Raw genomic sequence first — 17,640 nt, 5'->3', positions numbered from 1 at the left:
CCAGGATAGCTCTTGACTCCAGCGGCGTAGTGAGCACGGGACCCACGTCTGGGCATACCCTTCCCACATAGGGCGAACATCAAAACACACAAGATGATGGACGGAATGTTGCACATTGGCAAAACATTCACCCCCAGTCAAGAGATCTGGGTTAAATCCATCGTGGAGAAGTGTGGCTCAATGATTAGAGCGGCAGACCCTGATTCAGAGGTCTAGCTCGGGACCAGGGTTCAATTCCCCGCCTCGGCGGGTCTTGGGCTCAAAAATTCCACGGACCTGATAATTCTCGCCTCGGTGCCTTTTCCAATCATGGAGTCCCACTCTGCAACTCTGGGCAATAGCTTGCTTAATCTCCACAACGGCCCCCACAACGCTAAGGATGCCTGGCCTCCACCTTGGGGGTGCCCAGGAGTGGACACCTCACAGGGAAAGCCAGGATGGGTTCCACAGCGGTATTCGTACAAGCGCCTTGAGACCCTTGCGGGTGAGTAGTGCGCTATACAAGTATCAATTTACAATTTACAATCATTCTTTTTGCTCACCATGCCATCCCAGTTTAGACCTGGCCATATGCAAATCAGTCTTGACCCTGTGCCTCATGGGAACAGTCCAGCCCGAACTGCCAAGCCAGGTCCTCCATGGACCGGAAACAAGCATCCTAGGACCGGTTTCGGGGTTTCACCCCTCTTCAGCCAGGATAGCTGGATTCTGGGCAATCCCCAGATTTATTCAGGACAAGCTATTTTAGGGCCTTCTTGCCCTTTCTGGCAAGTAGGAGGACAAACTGACTTGACCTTTGCCCCTGAAAGCAGAGCAAATGTGACAAGATAACAAGATTTAAAGTCATTTTTATTGCTCACAAAGTGAATGACCAATAAGGATGCCTTTAAATCTTGTTATCTTGTCACATTGGCTCGGCTTTGAGAGACAGAGGTCAAGTAGAATTTTCATGTAACTAGACCTGCAGGTCTAGTAATATTTTTATGATTTTTCGAGCTCTGCCACAGCTCTCTATGAAGTCCTCAACTGCCTAGTTGTGCTCGTCATCAGCCTGTGAGCACTCACTGCTCCTCTCTCCCTCACTTCGGTTACGTTCCAGATTCTACCACGCCTCAAGGACTTCTCTCCAGAGCCCTGCAGTGGGGTGGTGTCTCAGCCCCCTTATTTCTTCTCTAGCCATGGCCCTTTCCTCAGCCCCAGCCCATCAGGTCACATCTTGTCCCCATGCGTCAATTGCAGGCCCATCCACAGATTTCCAGGCCATCACTATTCTGCTCCTAGCTAGGACCAAGGTAAGATCTAGGAATCTACTTCACACCTTCCGTTTAGGTGGCGGGGAAGAGCTCCAAAAAGCGTACACAAACCGTGGGTTCCAGTGTACGCCCCACCGCCGCCACCACTGACCTCAACACCTCTTCACAAAGCCTGCGTAGAGCGACACAGCCCCAAATCACATGTACAAAATCTGCATCGCTGTAGTCGCATCTCTGGCCTTTGCGTACCTTGCCACCATAGGTGACCCGGAGTCTGTGGGCCGTCATGTGGGTGTAGGCAAACTGTGTATACTTCAATCTAGTGTTAAGCAAAACCCTTTTAGAGTATGCGAGAATTCTGCTCCATTCCGGGCCTGAAAGGTCCCTGTCCAAAATGGTCTCCCACAGTTTACGCAGCTCTACTAAGGGAGCACGGGTCATCTCTGACAGCAAAGTCTAAAACCATTTACCTGGTGCTGCATGGCACCCAGCGTGAGAACAGAGTATAAGATCGCGTGTGTCCTGAGCTCCTCTCAGCCTCCTCCCCACAACTCCCTGAAGGTCTGTATCCCAGCTTCATATAACAGGAACAGGCCTGGCTAAAGGCCAAAAACCCCCAACCAGTTCCTCAAAGGGGGACAAGACTGATTGCTGGTAGTAGTCCCCCACCGTTACCAGTCCATCATCAGTCCAGGCTTTCATTTGTTCAGAAGTTAATATTGTTCTCGGGCTGCCATGTGGCAAGCTAGCCAGGGGTAGGACCGGGGCATACAAAGGGGTCCCCGTCACTTTAACCATGCAACGTTTCCAGTATCGCAGAGCCATGATCTGTAACAAAGATTGGTGGGAGATGGTCACTGCAGCATCCAGCATTCTGGCCAGCAGAAAGTCAGTACGAGTCCCAAGATCCATCAGGTCTGTCCGCTCCGGGCCTGTTCCCTCCAGCCACTGTGCTAACCACTGCAGCTGAGAGGTCAAGAAATAGAGCTTTAAGTTTAGTACTCCCAGGCCTCTTCTGTTAGGTTGTTAGGTAGGGTGTTGTAAAGTTGCTAGAGGCACCATCCGTCTTCCCTTCTCCCATATAATAATATCTCGCTGAAATGAGTCCAGCTGCCTGAACCATGAGGCAGGTATTGTGGTTGGGAGAATAACAAAGAAGTACAACAGGCGTGGCAACATAACAACTTTAGAAAGGGAGACCCGGGCCATGATTGGCAGTTGGAGAGAGCACCAGAACGGGACACACGATCTAAGAGACCTGAGAGCCCTCCTGAGGTTTTCTTCGTACAGGTCATCAAGGGGGTAGAAGACATGGATCCCTAAATATCTAAAGGTAGAGGAGGCCCAATTAAGGTCCTCCGTGAGATCTGGAGGGAGGGGCAATCCAACTGACATAGGGAAGCCTCAATTAACTTTAGGTCCTGACAGGGACTCAAACTGCCCCATTAGGTCTAGTGCTGTCACGGTATCCACAGCTGCATCTTTAAGGTAAATCAGTAGGTCATCTGCATATAAAGAGATAATATGGGTATGCCCACCTACCATCAGACCCGACCCCTCGCCGCCTACTCTGAATAGTGCTGCCAGGGGCTCAATCGCCAGCGGGAATAGAAGGGGTGACAGCGGGCAATCTTATTGAGTGCCACGGAAATCCCATATTGTGTGGACACTGTCAAACCAGTTTTAACTCTGGCCGAGGGGCGTTAATAAAGCAGTGTCACTCAATTCAGCCAACCCTCTCCTAGGCTCATGCGTCTCATGGACTCAAGTAAATAATCCCATTGCACTGTATCGAAGGCCTTTTCCAGGTCTATCGGTAGAAGGCCTGCTTGTAGTTTTTGCCGAATACCAAGGTGATATAACACAGAGTATAGTCTGCATAAGTTGAACAGTGTATTCCAAGCCGGCATAAATCTGTTATGACCTACGTTGATTAAATTAGGCATGTGTGGCAGTAAATGGAGCACCAGGATCTTACTAAGAATTTTAAAATCCATGTTGAGCATGGAGAGTGGTTGGAAGTCCGTAACCTGCGCCCCAGCAGTGGTTTTCTTAGGAAGTGGGACCACTAAAGCATCCCGCATTTAACCAGAGAGCTGTACCAGCCTTAGGGATTGAGCATATAATATCTCCAGATGGGGAGCCAATTTTGAGGTGTAAGTCAAATAGAATTCTGCAGGGAGGCTGTCTGGACCAGGGTCTTTCCTGTGGCCATGCTCTTAATCGCCACTTGGTTCTCTTGTACTGTCACTGGGCCTCCCAGAGTTTCTTCCACCTGTGATCTAGTGTCTGGAGTTTTAGTGCCATCAGGAACTCTCCCTGTCTTCCTGGGGATGACCGTGGGTGCCCTGTAAAGGGTTTCATAATAATCACAAAATAGGTTGCTACTCGCCTCTGGGTCATGAACTGGGTTGGCCGTGCTAGATCGGACATGTGTAATCGGAGATCCACGGGTCACGATCTGACTACATATGTTCTCATCAACCACAAATATTACCACAAAAGTGCAGAACAAGAACCGTCATTTTAACAAATTTAAAGCCCAACCACAATACACGTCTCGAAGTACATAATCCAATAAAGAGAGCCTAGTCCCAACAATGTTACAGACGTATAGCAAACATACTTGAGACAAATTCAAATTAGTGAGTGCTACTCATCTAAACTATTCAAACCCATAGTCTTTGCTGAGCACTTCATTATCTATGTGGATTAAAATCTATTGAGTAATGCTTGTATGTCGCCCCCTCTTGGAAATAGTTTTACTTAATCAATCACTTGCAATGTGAATGCGGTTTATAAATGAGATTTCTTCACAAAGTGTGCAACCAATGGTGCATTAAGGACCCGTCACCTAATCCTGCTCTTGTGTTGAATGAGTCTAGCCTTGATCTTTTGGGTAGTTTGACAATTACAGCATTTATTGTAACCAACCATGCGTGGAAGGCTTAAAAAAGAAGCTGTGGTTGTTTGTATAGGTTGCCTTGGCATGTACCAAGTTATTGTGCAAGCTTCTATTCAGATGGAAAGAAAACAGGGGTGGTTAATCAACCAATCCACTTTGTAAAAGAACTTTCCAATGCTTTCAAATGTTCTTACACAGTTTTCTTTTTCAAAATTGGACTGTATGTGGTGAAACAGGTGGTCCAGTTGGTGTTGCTGCAAGGTTTGGTGGAAAGTAATGACTCTTTGGGACAGTAACAAGCAAGCGTGAGGGTACGAGACACCATCCGTTTTGTGTATCCTCTTTCTCTCAGTTTAGCAGATAGAATTACACTTTCTCTAAAATACCAGTTTCTCCATTTACAATGTCATCAAATTCTGAAAAATTGCCCATAACGGAGATTATCTTAAGAGGATGAAAAAAATGTGTAGGATAAAAGGGTTTGACGTTCCATGGGTCTTCAATATAGGTTACTTCCAAACTTTCCTTTGTAGACCCGATTGTTAGGTGAAAAGAAGGTAAAGAAATATCACTTAGAGTTATGAGTGAAATGTAAGGTTCTATGGTTACTCTTCAACCAGGTCATAAAAGCTGTTAGGTTTGGTTGTGGTGGCCACCAAATCATAAACACATAATTTATATAGCAATCAATCAATCAATCAATCAATCAATCAAATAAGCTTTATTGGACAATAAAAAAAGCATGGTACATAAAATACTATTAAAAAGAATAAAACAATGATTTTAGAAACATGATTAATAATCTTCGGAAAAATCAATTTAACCTAGTACATTACAAAATATAAAACAAGTTCACAAAGTAAAAAGAGCAGCATGGGTATTTACAGGTAAGTAGCCAGCACATTTAGTTCCTTAATACAAACCCCCAACGATATCCCCAAAGCATAGTAAGTTGCAGGTATCTGGAAGCTCTATACATATTGGGCGTATACCAGAAATGTTTAAGAAGGCAGCTAGTAGGAATCAACCTCTGGAAGCTCCAAATACACCACCAAGAACACTCGCACAAGGAGACATTACAGCGCAAGCGATTGTGGATGATTTTTCACTGTAGCAATAGAGTCTCTCCACTCCCAGGCCAGGCAGAACCACTAGACACCCCCACTAGCCCAGGGAATAATGTGCATAGGGAGGATATGGGGGATAGCACATGCTACACAAGAAATGACCAATTAGCAACAAGCCCATTCGAACATTCAAGTAGTTGTGATATAATTAACAGTGATGGGCAGTCAAAATATAGGATTGCTATGTTCACTGAGAAATCCTCGCAAAGACCGAATACCCTGCAAATAAAAGATCTGGTCCCGGAAATCAGAGCTCTTAAATTAATCGTTAGTAGTCTCTCTGATTCCCTAAGTAAGGTATTTTCAGATGTGCAACAAATGAAAAAGCAACTAGACATCCACACTAAGTACATAGCTAAAGACCAAGGGGGAGCGGACCATTGTAGGCAGTGTTCTGATCATAACAAGGGCTTTGCAAGGCATAGCATGAATAGAGCTGGTAGGGAAACTTCATCTATGTAAACCCCAGCTGATCCTCCTGACTTCATGCAACATAGTAGGACAGATCATAATAGGGTAGGCCATCAGCAAACCGCCAACTCCACTGCAGCCATAGGTCCCTTATAAGGCCCCTTATCAGGTTCTGTTCATCAAAGGGCATGCATGACTCAAGCGCCACAAAGTGCTGTAAGGGCCCCTGACAAGAGTAGAACAGTATATATGATAAACGTAGCAAAGCTCATTTCAAGTCTACCTGAAATAGATGAGGAATCCCTAATAAAGAAGTGCACCCAATGGACCTGAAGGGTACGGAAGTGTCAGTCTGTAATAAGGGATGACATTATAAGGGCCAAAAAATACTCTCATCCGAGGGTCACCTTTGATTTTATTGCACTCACGCTCTCACGTTGTGATCTTGTCGAGAATCGGGTGGCTTTCGACATACGTACTCAACACCTTACCAAAATCAGTATTTGCTTTAAATATAATCCTCCAGAAATTGCCTTACAAACGAATCCAGGTTGTCCTATATCCTCCTATATTGGTGTGTCACCTTTGCGAGAGATCGATTAAAGGTTTTCTTCTTCCCCTGCTGGTCGTACACAGGTTACGATGTCAGTTTCAATCACTGAGCCCTCTGCACTCCTCCCAATTGTAAAATCTTCTCTAGCGGCGTACTCCCCCACTATAGCAAGTGACGAGGTGGGTTGTACACAAAGGATCATAGATCCTGGTGTTAGGAATTTATATAGCGTTTCCATAGCCTGCTATGGGTTAAAAGGGGATTATTTTGATGTAAAACTACTTGATTTTCAAAATAGTCATCATAGACGATGGCAAAAATAGGTGCAAAGAAGCCCCAATGGAAATACCTTTATATTGGTAAAAAAAAAGTGTTTTTGGAATTGAAAATAATATCTTGTGAGAACAATTTCCAAAAGTGAAGTAAGGAAGGATTCAGGAACCTGGTGAGGACTAGGTTCTTTACCCAGAGTACAGTAATGATATTGAGGCCTTCCACTTGGTGGTTATTGGTGTAGAGAGACTCAATATCTAGCCCTACAAGGAGATTGTGTTTAGGTTCAAAATCAAGATCTTCAATTTGGTTAATCAAGCCCACACTGTCCCTTATATATATGCTAGAAAGAGGGACATAATATTTGATAAAGAGATCGAGATATTTACCTACAGATTCCAGGACTGAACAACGGCCTAAGACTATTGGTCTCCTAGGTGAGTTGGTGGTGTTTTTGTGAATCGTGGGCAGGATATAAATCACAGGTGTTTTAGGAGTTTTATTATTTAAAAAAAAAAGGAATTCATTATGGCTAAGGGATCCCATTTCTTTTCCAGCTTCTGCAACTTGTAGTATGCATTTTTGCATCAGTTTTGTGGGATCTTCTTTTAAGGGGAAGTAATATTCTGTGCTGGATAGTTGGCGGAGGACCTTACTCCTGTATTTATCAATGGCCATCATGACATTACCTCTGCCCTTGTCTGCAGGTTTTATTGTTTTTAAGTGAACTGAGTGTGAGTCTTTCTATTTTGGTGATATTATAAGGTACAAATTCAAATGAAAGTTTTAGATGAGACCCATTTTCTCACAAATTAGTACTTCAATAGGCATAGTGAGGCTGTGTGGGTTAAATATGGATGGAGGTGTAGGCCCGAGTCATCTGCAGTGCTGTGATCTGGGTTGTCTAGGAAAAGGACACAAAATCAGATTCTAGGAAAGAACCTCAACAAATCTTATTACAATTGAAAGAAGTTGCTACGTTCAGTAGTTACAAAACTGAGACCTGTACTTAGACTGTTCACCTCATCCGAAGTCAAGATGTGTTTGGATAGATTGAATATCAGGATAGTTGTTGCAGGATGGCATTGGTAAATCCCAGACCAGACTGATGATGTCTTTCATACTGGTAGGCTGTCTGTCTTAGCAGATGGAGGATGGTGAGAGTTCTTGGTATGAAGGGTAAATATAAGAAGCAGGCTGAAGTGGAATAAGATAGAGCCCTTAAAATATAGATAATAATATTACCATGACCCGAGACGGAAGGCAGAGTTTCAGACCCAACACCAACTAGGATACCAGTGCTGAGCCCCTAAATGCCAAAGAGCAGATAATATTGCACACAGCAACAACACAAAACAGACTGACAGATATTGACAGATGAGGGTAAAGCAACAGGCAAAGAGGACAAGGAGAAGACAAACAGGGAACCAAATAAGGAAAAACACAATAAAAGTGTTTGACACTGAGCTGAGTGAACGTACTGTATGGGAACGTAGTCCAAGCCCTGGTCCTCTCCAGATTTGACCACATAAATGCCATCCTATGTTGACTTCCTAAAATTAAACTCACCCCTTCAAAGCTAATACATGCTGTAGCCCTACTTATCTCAGAGACAGTCCACTTTAACCACATAACCGGTATTCTCTACACCTTGAATCGATTACCCATTGAGGGAAGACCTACTTATGAACTTGCATTGTTTGTACACAAATTCATACATTCTAACACCCCCATAACGAGGCCAAGAAACTGAATATATCTGGAGGTTTTTGCCAACGCCATTGCCCTGACTTTCTTTTATTTGAATCATGCTTTCATTAAAAAAAAAGAATCAGTCTTTCTCTGACTGTGCATCCAATGTTTGAAACTCTATTCCACCTACTTACACCATGAACTCATTCCCTTCCTTTAAAAAACAATTCCAGCTAAAAGTCCATTTTATTGTCTTTCCTCGTTAGTTACTTGCTCTCGCCTTGAAAGCTTGGCCTTAATTTGCTGAAACGAAGATCCACTTCTGGTAAGTGGAAACAATAATGTGTGTAAATCAGGTTTCAGCAAATATTTATATTTATGTATCACCAAGTAAAGTTTCTTTATTTGTTTTAATCCTATTAATATCTTATTTTCCATCACAATGCAGATTTTTTTTTAAATAAAATTCATTTGCGCTTTTCTAGCTACTGGTATATTTTGAAATATTTGTACAGTTCTTTTGCAGGTTTTTAAATTGTGTTGTGTGTTAAAATTAAAGTGACCTCTTACAGCCTTTCTTGTCACAGTCCCTGTACCATAGCAAGTTTGCCAGATACTCCTCTAAATTTGCAGTCTGAGAAAGAAAATAATTTGACAAGACATACCCTGACAACCTGTCTTTGAACCCAAAACAGAAGTGACAAGTTAAAAAACAAGCATTTACAATGCAATAGGTCTCGCATTTGTGAGAGTTTAAACTATTGGCATTGTAGATGACAATGCCTTTAATTTATCTGTTTTGAAAATTAACACATAAATAAAAGGCATTGTCGTTTACAATGCCAATAACTCAAACTCTTGTAAATGCGACACCCATTTCATTTTAAATAAGCAGCCTCCATTGTACCGTGCTGCTTGGAAAGTGAAAGCGTGCAGGGTGCGCTGAATGTGGCAGGAAGGCGTGTCGTGCCTGAAGTAGGAGAACCTCATCAAATAAAGTAGTGCTTACATACTTAATAAGACATACGTGTAACAACAGAAAGTAAAAGGGCCAGTCCTCATGGGAGGTTACAAATGAAGACTAAGGAGGGATTAACAAACCTATTAACCAATCAGAATCCAGCATTTACAAAGGACCATGGAAAATATGGGCGGAGCTTCAAAGTCCATACTCGACCACAGCATGCCTCCAGAGCAGCGCATGCGCTGCCCAAGCTCGACCTATAAAGTGTAAAGGCATCTTTTTTAGTCATTAAACTTCTGAACTATTTTGGGGCTGCTGCTGCACCTCTTGTGCCCCTACGTCCAGGGCCTACGCTTGTATTTGGAAATATAAAACACCTAAGACACTCAGCACTGCCTAAGAATCTTTACACAACACGTGTTTCTATGTAAAGTCCTCTGTTGCCCACGAGCTTTGAATGCGGTTTAAAAATAATACATTCTAGACTTTTCGAAATCCACAACCTTTTTTTTGTTAGCCGTTCGTCTCTCTTAATGAGGTTTAGTTTTATATTAATTAGGTTTATCACTTCGCTGATGTCACTTAGTGAGTCGCTGCTCATTTCACAGTTCGTATAACAACACTTTTATGTGGTATCAACAAACGTAAACTCTCGTAAGATTTTTCTAAACGGTTACCATTCTATCCTGCTGAGTTAAAGAGACTACCCATGACTTTAGACCAAAATAAAGATCTAATTAAATTCATGCAGTAGTTCTTTCACCACCCAACCGGCTCCTCTAACTCGCTTTCCTGTCACTGGCTCTTACCTAGTTCTGGATGGTTCGCTGCACGTCCTCCTGATGCTGATTGGCTATCTGGCCCGCCATTTCTGCTGAGCCCACCTCCGGCCTGTGGCGGGAGCGCGCACGAAGACTATGTTGCTGATCCGCTCGTGCTGGACTCTGTGAGCGTGTGGTCCTCACGTGACTTGCTAACAAACTGGCCTCAGAGAGCACATTTGATGCAGGTGACTCAAGTTTCTACAAACCTGGTGATTGAGCCCTGTAGTGTGGGTGGTTTAGAGAGCGACACATGGGTGCACCCAAGTGCGAGTGCCTCCTGGGACAGACGGGGAAGTAGTAGTACACGTAAATCACCAAAGAGGGAAGCGTCTAGTTACCATTAGAGGAGTTCCCATTCGGCGTCCATGGCAACTACGCGACATCACGTGACACGCACGCAAATTCTCTACTTGTACCTTGCTGGGAAACATGGTGTACCGGGTCGGGTGCGCTATTCGGATAGGACAGGGAGGGATAATGTACCACTAGCAAGGTTGCTGCTTCATATTTCTCTTTACGTGGGCGGTCCACTTCCAGGTGTGTTTCGTTGTTTTTTACAGTGAAGATATACCACTAAGAACGGAGCTACCGACCGTAATCTTACATTAGTTGTGGAAATGCATTAAAACAAGCATTGGCAAAGCCAATAGGTCTCGCAGATCTATTGGTTTTGTCAATGTATTTTAGCTATGTTGTACACTAGCCTCGTTAAAAGTTAGTGGCATAGAGGAGAGGTGCGTGGAGTGGCAGAGTGGAGCGGAGTGTGACAAAGTGTCGTAGAGTGGAGTGAAGTAGAGTGGCGTGACGTGGAGTAGGGTGCCAACGAATGTAAAGTAAGTGCTGTAGATGGAGTCTTATAAAGTGGACTGTGGTAGATTGGAGGGTCATGGAGTGCGGTGGGCAGGCGCGCAACAACCATTGGACTCACAGGGATTCAGCCCCCCCCCCCCCCCCCGTCGTGTGTGGCAGCCCGGGATGAGACAGCTTCCCGGTGCGCACACAGCCGCACTGAGCACTTCACAGGTCTTTAAAAGACCATTTGCATGTTAATGAGGCCTCGCTGGTGTTTCACCCCTTCTAAGAGCCCCTGCAGCTCCACTCTGCCTATGGCTTAAAAGATTCAGCCCCCCCCCCGAAATGTTTTCTTAGCCCCCCCGAAATTTGGCTCTAGTTGCGCCTCTGGCGGTGGGGTACAGTGGCAGAGAGTGGAGGGGAGTGTCATAGAGTGGATGGTCATAGATCGAAGGGGCGTAGAGTGGAATAGAGTGCAGTGGCATGAACTGGAGGAGAGTTGCATAGAGTGGAGTAGAGCATTGTTAAGTACATTAGAGTGTCATAAAGTGGGGTGGCATAGAGTGGAGTGGCATAGAGTAAAGTGTTTAAAAGTTTTGCAGAGTGTTGTTCGTAGAGTGGAGGGTGGTAGAGTGGAGTATTATAGAGTGTCATGCAGTGGAGTAAAGTAGCGTAGTTTGGAGTAGATTGTCATAGAGTGAAGTGGAATGGTGTACAGTGGAGGGGCATAGAGTTGTGTGGTGTACCGTGTCAAAGAGTAAAGTATCTTAGAGTGTGGTAGAGTGTCGTGGGGGGTTGTAGAGTGGAGTGTCAGTGTAATAGAGCAGAGGAAGTGATTTGTAGTTAAGTACTGTGGCATAGAGTGCAGGGGCTTAGAGTCAAGGGATAGAGTGGAGTGCTGGGGAGTGGTGTGGTATAGAGTAGAATGACGTAGAGTGGAGTTCCATTGAGTGGATTAGAGCGGAGTGGCATAGCGTAGAGTGGACTAAAGTAGTGTAGAATGTCACAGAGTGGTGTGGTGTAGAGTGTCGTAGAATGGAGCGGGGTAAAGTGGAATAGAGTGCTATATAGTGGAGTGAAGTAGAGTGGAGTATTGCTAAATGTTGGGTAGTAGAGTGGAGCGGTGTAGAGTGGCCTAGAGTAAAGTGGCGTAGAGGGAGGAGAGTGGATTAGAGTAGAATGTCATAGAATGAAGTAGAGTGGAGGGGTGGCAAAGTGGAGTAGATTGGCTTAGAATGGAGTGTTGTAGAGTAGAGTGGAATGGCGTGGAGTGAAGTAGAATAGAGTGGAGTACAGTGTTGTGGAGTGGTCTAGTGTTGTGTAGTGGAGTGACATAGTGTTAAGGGAAGTAGAGTGCTTTGGAGTAGAAAGTGTGATAGTGCACTGCCATTACACACAACACATGTTCAGTTGAAATGGTCATTACATTTGCACAGACATACAGTTTAGTCCTAATTCTGATCTATTCTGTAAGATTTGCACAGTTAATTTACAGAGATTTAAATTGTGTGGGCTACACAAAAATAACATTGTACAGCCTTTCTCCAGCACACCCACAGTACTCAGTATGATTGTCACATAAATCTTCTCGCTTTGAAGTCAGAGAAAGAAAATTAAACACCAAGCTCCCCGGAAGACAGAGCCCGATATTTGAGCTCTGTCTTTGAATGCACAGCAAATGTGACAAGATAGGAACAATCTGTAGGACTGTTACAGAAAGCAAGCACTCATGAAAGAATACTGAAAACAGGCCATGATCATTGGGAGGGACAATCATATACTGGATAGCCTAAAAAAAATAAAGCCAACAAATAGAAAGCAAGCAATTGTGGGTTACGAAACACAAAGACAATAGTAAGCAATGGGCAGTACACATTCCATGGGAAGCTTTCTGAATGTCCCTAAGAACTCTTTGCAAGTAGACAGCTATACTGTTTTGTAGGCTTTAACCTAAAAAAGAGGATTGGGAAGAAAGATAGGGAGAAGGAGGTAAAGTGGGCATGAGTTGTATGGTTTTATTTATATCTGAAATGTTTGGAAAGTCTAGACCTTATAATGCAGAGAAAAAAGTGGTGGGTGAAATGCTTAACTGAATCTCAGACACTGTTAATTGCTTTTGAGAAACCCCAGCCCATATTTTCTGTCACATCGGACAGGAATCAGTCATATACTAATCTGCACACAATGAAAAAATAGGTAGTAGCGTCCCTAAAAATAGGGAAGAACGGCACACCAAACTGCTTATACGTAGTAGCTAAGGCAAATCAATTTGAGGCGTTAACAATATGTAAAAGTGAGTTGTAATAGTGGGGTGCTCAAGGCTTCAATTAATGTCCACTACCTGGGGACATCATCCATATGTGCAAGACATACAAATACTAATTATTACAAATTTAGAAGACTAAAATAGCACTCCCACACTATGTTAGGGTTAAGTACCCAGCTGATACAGGTTATCAGTTCACGTTTAGGTCATATATGCCTGTCCTATTGCCAAAAACATGAAAAGAAAAAGGATTTTCTCAATTCCTTCAGGTAGTTAAGCTGTCACGTGATAAATCCAGGACCCTTTGGATATTAGATGTTTTTCATCTTTTCTTTATTGATGCAAAGTTGTAAGTTCCAAATACACGGACCAGCCGACACGTGTTTCGTCTTACAAAAGACTTTTTCAAGGCTGGAAAAAGTAAATACAAAGACTAAATACATCCAATTCTTGTACACAATTTAAAAATTAATTAAACAGATCACTTGTACAAAAAATCGTAAAATGTTCACCCAAATTGGTGATAGTCCGAAAAAGAGACGTGAATAAGAAGAGAACCAAACTTCCCAAAAGTCCATTATTTGATGTTAGAATCCAACAGAAGATGAAGAAAATTTAGTCAAAAAATGAACAAGTGCACCACTAATAGCACCCAAAGCCAATAAATCCAGTGGGTAATTAATGATAAAAGCCAAAAATAATAGACATGCGTCTTTTCCAATCAGAAGTTTACTGGACAAATATTAAAGGTTTGATATATCAACCCACCAATGAATTCAATACGGTAGTTGATGGTATATCCAGCTCTGTGGTTCATAAATTAAGAATCCCAAGTAAAGACATTATACATGTGGTCACAACATCTAGAAAATGGACAAAACAATCAATAAAAGTTAATCACTTTAAGTAAAAGATCAAAAAAGGCCCAAATGTGTATAAACACATTGGTGTCACAGAATGAATAAATGTAACTCTACGCGACAAGCATAAACATTGTGCGTGTTGAGTGGCCATCTCGCATCCATGGATAAACAACCAACGTAGTGACTTATAACAAATACAAATTATCCCGTCTACTCACTGAAGATTGGACTTAGTTCATGAGTCAGTAGTGCCGACATAAAATATAGCGGTACAGTTGACCCGTTACGAAAAGTTATCAAACCCAACAAGCCCCGAAAACAATGTAAGTATGCGTGTCTACGAGGGAGAAGTAAGTAAAACCGTAGTGTTTTATTCTCTCATGTACAATAATCAATCTCTAAGACGTCCTATCTCCTCAATAATAGTGCACTCGCAAAATGAAATACAAGACACGGACAAAAACAAAGTCTTCCCCTATATGGGATTGTATAAATAAACATACCCAATAGGAGTATAGGCTGTCGTATTTCCAAGTGGGGAATAAGTAAAAAATAATTATTTTCTCCAATGCGTTGCTTGGTGTAAGTGACGTGCTAACTCCGTGATAAGAATGCACTCACTACCTAAAATAAAATAAGGTATATAAAAACAGAATCATCACGTAACATAATGGATTAATAATAGAACATTATCATTAGGATTTAACATCTATGTCCACGATTCTTACTTGTCACCACCTGAATGAAAGTCCGAGCACCTCTCCCACCGTTCAACTAATCCGAACGCCGAAAGCACATCCGTTAAGAGGTGGAGATGCCAGTATCACGTGATAAAAAGTAGTGTCACGTGTATACGCATATCACAGGGCAAAGTGCGAAATGGACAAAGGACTGCATAAAGCTATCACCGCCATATTGGAGTGGTACCTCCTTAATAAATTAGAGGATGTATCATGGTCTAGTGATTTGACCTTTGTCACGTTGGATGTGAGTGCTTTATACACGAGTATCCCGTTCACTAAAGGCATGGAAGCTCTCACCTATTTTTTATCGAAACGAGATGCCACTTTGTATGAACACACTACTATGCTCCTTGAACTAACTCGTCTCACATTAGATAACAACTATTTCATGCACAACAACCACTGGTACAAACAACACTCTGGGGTGGCAATGGGGGCAAAATTTTCGCCGTCATTCGCTAATATCTATATGGGCTTCTATGAAGAACATCACATCTGGAAACATTGTCCCAATGAATTTACTGATTGCATTGTCTATTGGGGAAGATTCATTGATGACGTTATCATGATTTGGGGTGGTAACGCAACAACATTGGACCACTTTATCGATCACTTGAATATCAATGAATATAATCTAAGTTTCACACATGAGATTGACACCAAGCAGATTAACTTTTTAGATGTCACACTCTATATTGAGGATGGCAAACTAGAAAGTAGACTATTTTGTAAAAATACTGCATGTAATTCCGTACTTCATGCGAAAAGTGCACATCCGAAATTTCAAATCTGTGCAATACCGTTTGGTGAGATGACCCGTATTAAACGCAATTGTAGCAAGGAGGATACATTACAGAGAGAGGTAGAGAATCTTAAAAATCGTTTCATAAGTCGTGGTTATGACCGTGATCTTCTTGAAAAAGCTCATACCAGAATTAATCATATTGAACGTAAGAAACTGCTTAAAGTTCAACACAAGGTTAAAAATAAGAAAGGTGAGACATGCTCCAAACAATTGACACTTATAACAGAGTATAACTCACATAGTGACATGATTTTCAAACTAATGTCCAAACATTGGCACATACTCAAGTTAGATTCAGATATAGTGCCATACATTGCTGAAAAACCCAGAATCACCTATAAGAGGGGCAGAACTTTACGCAACTGGCTTAGTCCTTCCGTTATCAAGGATAATAAGGTGGATTCAAGACACACTTGGCTACCAGAACAACCAAAGGGTTTCTACAAATGCACTATGTGCAATGTGTGCCAGTTTGCGGAGAACAAACTCAAGAGCTTCAGTTATAACAATGGGCAGACACATACACTTTATCAGTTTATGAACTGTAATACTAAGTTCATAGTTTATTGCATCATTTGCCAATGCAAACTGATTTATGTAGGTAGCACTATCAGGCCACTTAAGGAGCGGATCCAGGAACACATCAGAGCCATCCGAAATAACAACAGAGACTATCCATTAGCAGCACATTTTAACACCATACACAAGGATTCTGAAGTTCTAGGAATTAGATTCCATGGGATTGCGACACTTAAAAATGACCCCAGGGGTGGTGATAAAACCCTGGCTTTGAGAAAATTGGAAGCCACATGGTTAATAAAATTATGATCGGTTGACTTGGGTTTAAATACAGATAGAGAACTCCATGTATTTTTGAAAGAATAAAGGAGGACAAGAGAGATGTTTCTCCCACAATTTGGTGACATCTGTTTAAATTGTTTAATGATTGCTTAACTGGGGTTGTTTATACCCAAGTCATGTCATTTCATTTACAGTTTGGTAGGTCCTCTCCAGCAATGACGTTTGACTAATTACAAATGTGTTTATATCTAATGTTACAAATATATTGTGATCTGTTGTCAAACTGTTCAAGAGCTATACTCACATTTAACTGTATGCATAAACTGTGCCCATTTCTTGTTAATTGTTTACATGGTCACCTTTAGTGATAAGTCTGGTCAACTCGGTGATGTATCCTCATTTGCAACGTTTGTAGAAACCCATTATGTTATATACTCCTCAACATGTGCATTACTCATGCTTAACATTCAAAATTTTCATGATGACCACTTAAACTAACCACTATGATACTGGACATAGGCATCTTTGCTTTCGTTTTTTTCTTTCTTTTCTCTTTCATGACTTCTTCATCTTACTTCGATTTCATATGAATAGGATGAGGTCAATATGTATTTTCCGTGGTTACTTCATGTTTACCGTTGATCGCGAAGCGTATTTAATTACAATATTCCTATTAATGATGTATCGGTATGCACACACATTTAACTGTGCTTTACCATTTTCAATACAATATTGGATTTTTACGTGGTATTTTTAGCATATAACACGTCGGAAGTGCTTACCACTCCAATATGGCGGTGATGGCTTTATGCAGTCCTTTGTCCATTTTGCACTTTGCCCTGTGAAATGCGTATACACGTGACACTATTCAATTACAATATTCTTATTAATGATGTTTCGGTATGCACACATATTTAACTGTGCTTTACCGTTTTCATAACAATACTGTAATTTTACGTGGTATTTTTAGCATATAACACGTCGGAAGTGCTTACCACTCCAATATGGCGGTGATAGCTTTATGCAGTCCTTTGTCCATTTCGCACTTTGCCCTGTGATATGCGTATACACGTGAAATTACTTTTTATCACATGATACTGGCATCTCCACCTCTTAACGGATGTGCTTTCGGCGTTCGGATTAGTTGAACGGTAGGAGAGGTGCTCGGACTTTCATTCAGGTGGTGACAAGTAAGAATCGTGGACATAGATGTTAAATCCTAATGATAATGTTCTATTATTAATCCATTATGTTACGTGATGATTCTGTTTTTATATACCTTATTTTATTTTAGGTAGTGAGTGCATTCTTATCACGGAGTTAGCACGTCACTTACACCAAGCAACGCATTGGAGAAAATAATTATTT

General features: G+C 42.1%; 2 protein-coding genes across 3 annotated transcripts in view; one reads left to right on the top strand and one right to left on the bottom strand.

The window, feature by feature from the left end:
- The window catches only part of LOC146789947 (anion exchange protein 2-like), a 2,390,686-nt gene extending 2,380,308 nt beyond the window's left edge, over window positions 1–10,378 (bottom strand). For both annotated transcript variants that reach the window (XM_085628246.1, XM_085628245.1), the window contains exon 1: window positions 9,988–10,378. The gene's annotated coding sequence lies outside the window, so the exon portion shown is untranslated. The remainder of the gene's footprint in view (window positions 1–9,987) is intronic.
- Window positions 10,379–10,433: 55 nt separating this feature from the next.
- Window positions 10,434–17,640, top strand: part of LOC146789946 (uncharacterized) — a 32,887-nt gene continuing 25,680 nt past the window's right edge. The window contains exon 1 of the mRNA XM_085630057.1: window positions 10,434–10,539. The gene's annotated coding sequence lies outside the window, so the exon portion shown is untranslated. The remainder of the gene's footprint in view (window positions 10,540–17,640) is intronic.

This window comes from Triturus cristatus, chromosome 10, assembly GCF_964204655.1.
Source record: "Triturus cristatus chromosome 10, aTriCri1.1, whole genome shotgun sequence".
Taxonomy (NCBI): Eukaryota; Metazoa; Chordata; class Amphibia; order Caudata; family Salamandridae; genus Triturus; species Triturus cristatus.
This window is presented reverse-complemented; position numbering and strand designations above follow the sequence as displayed.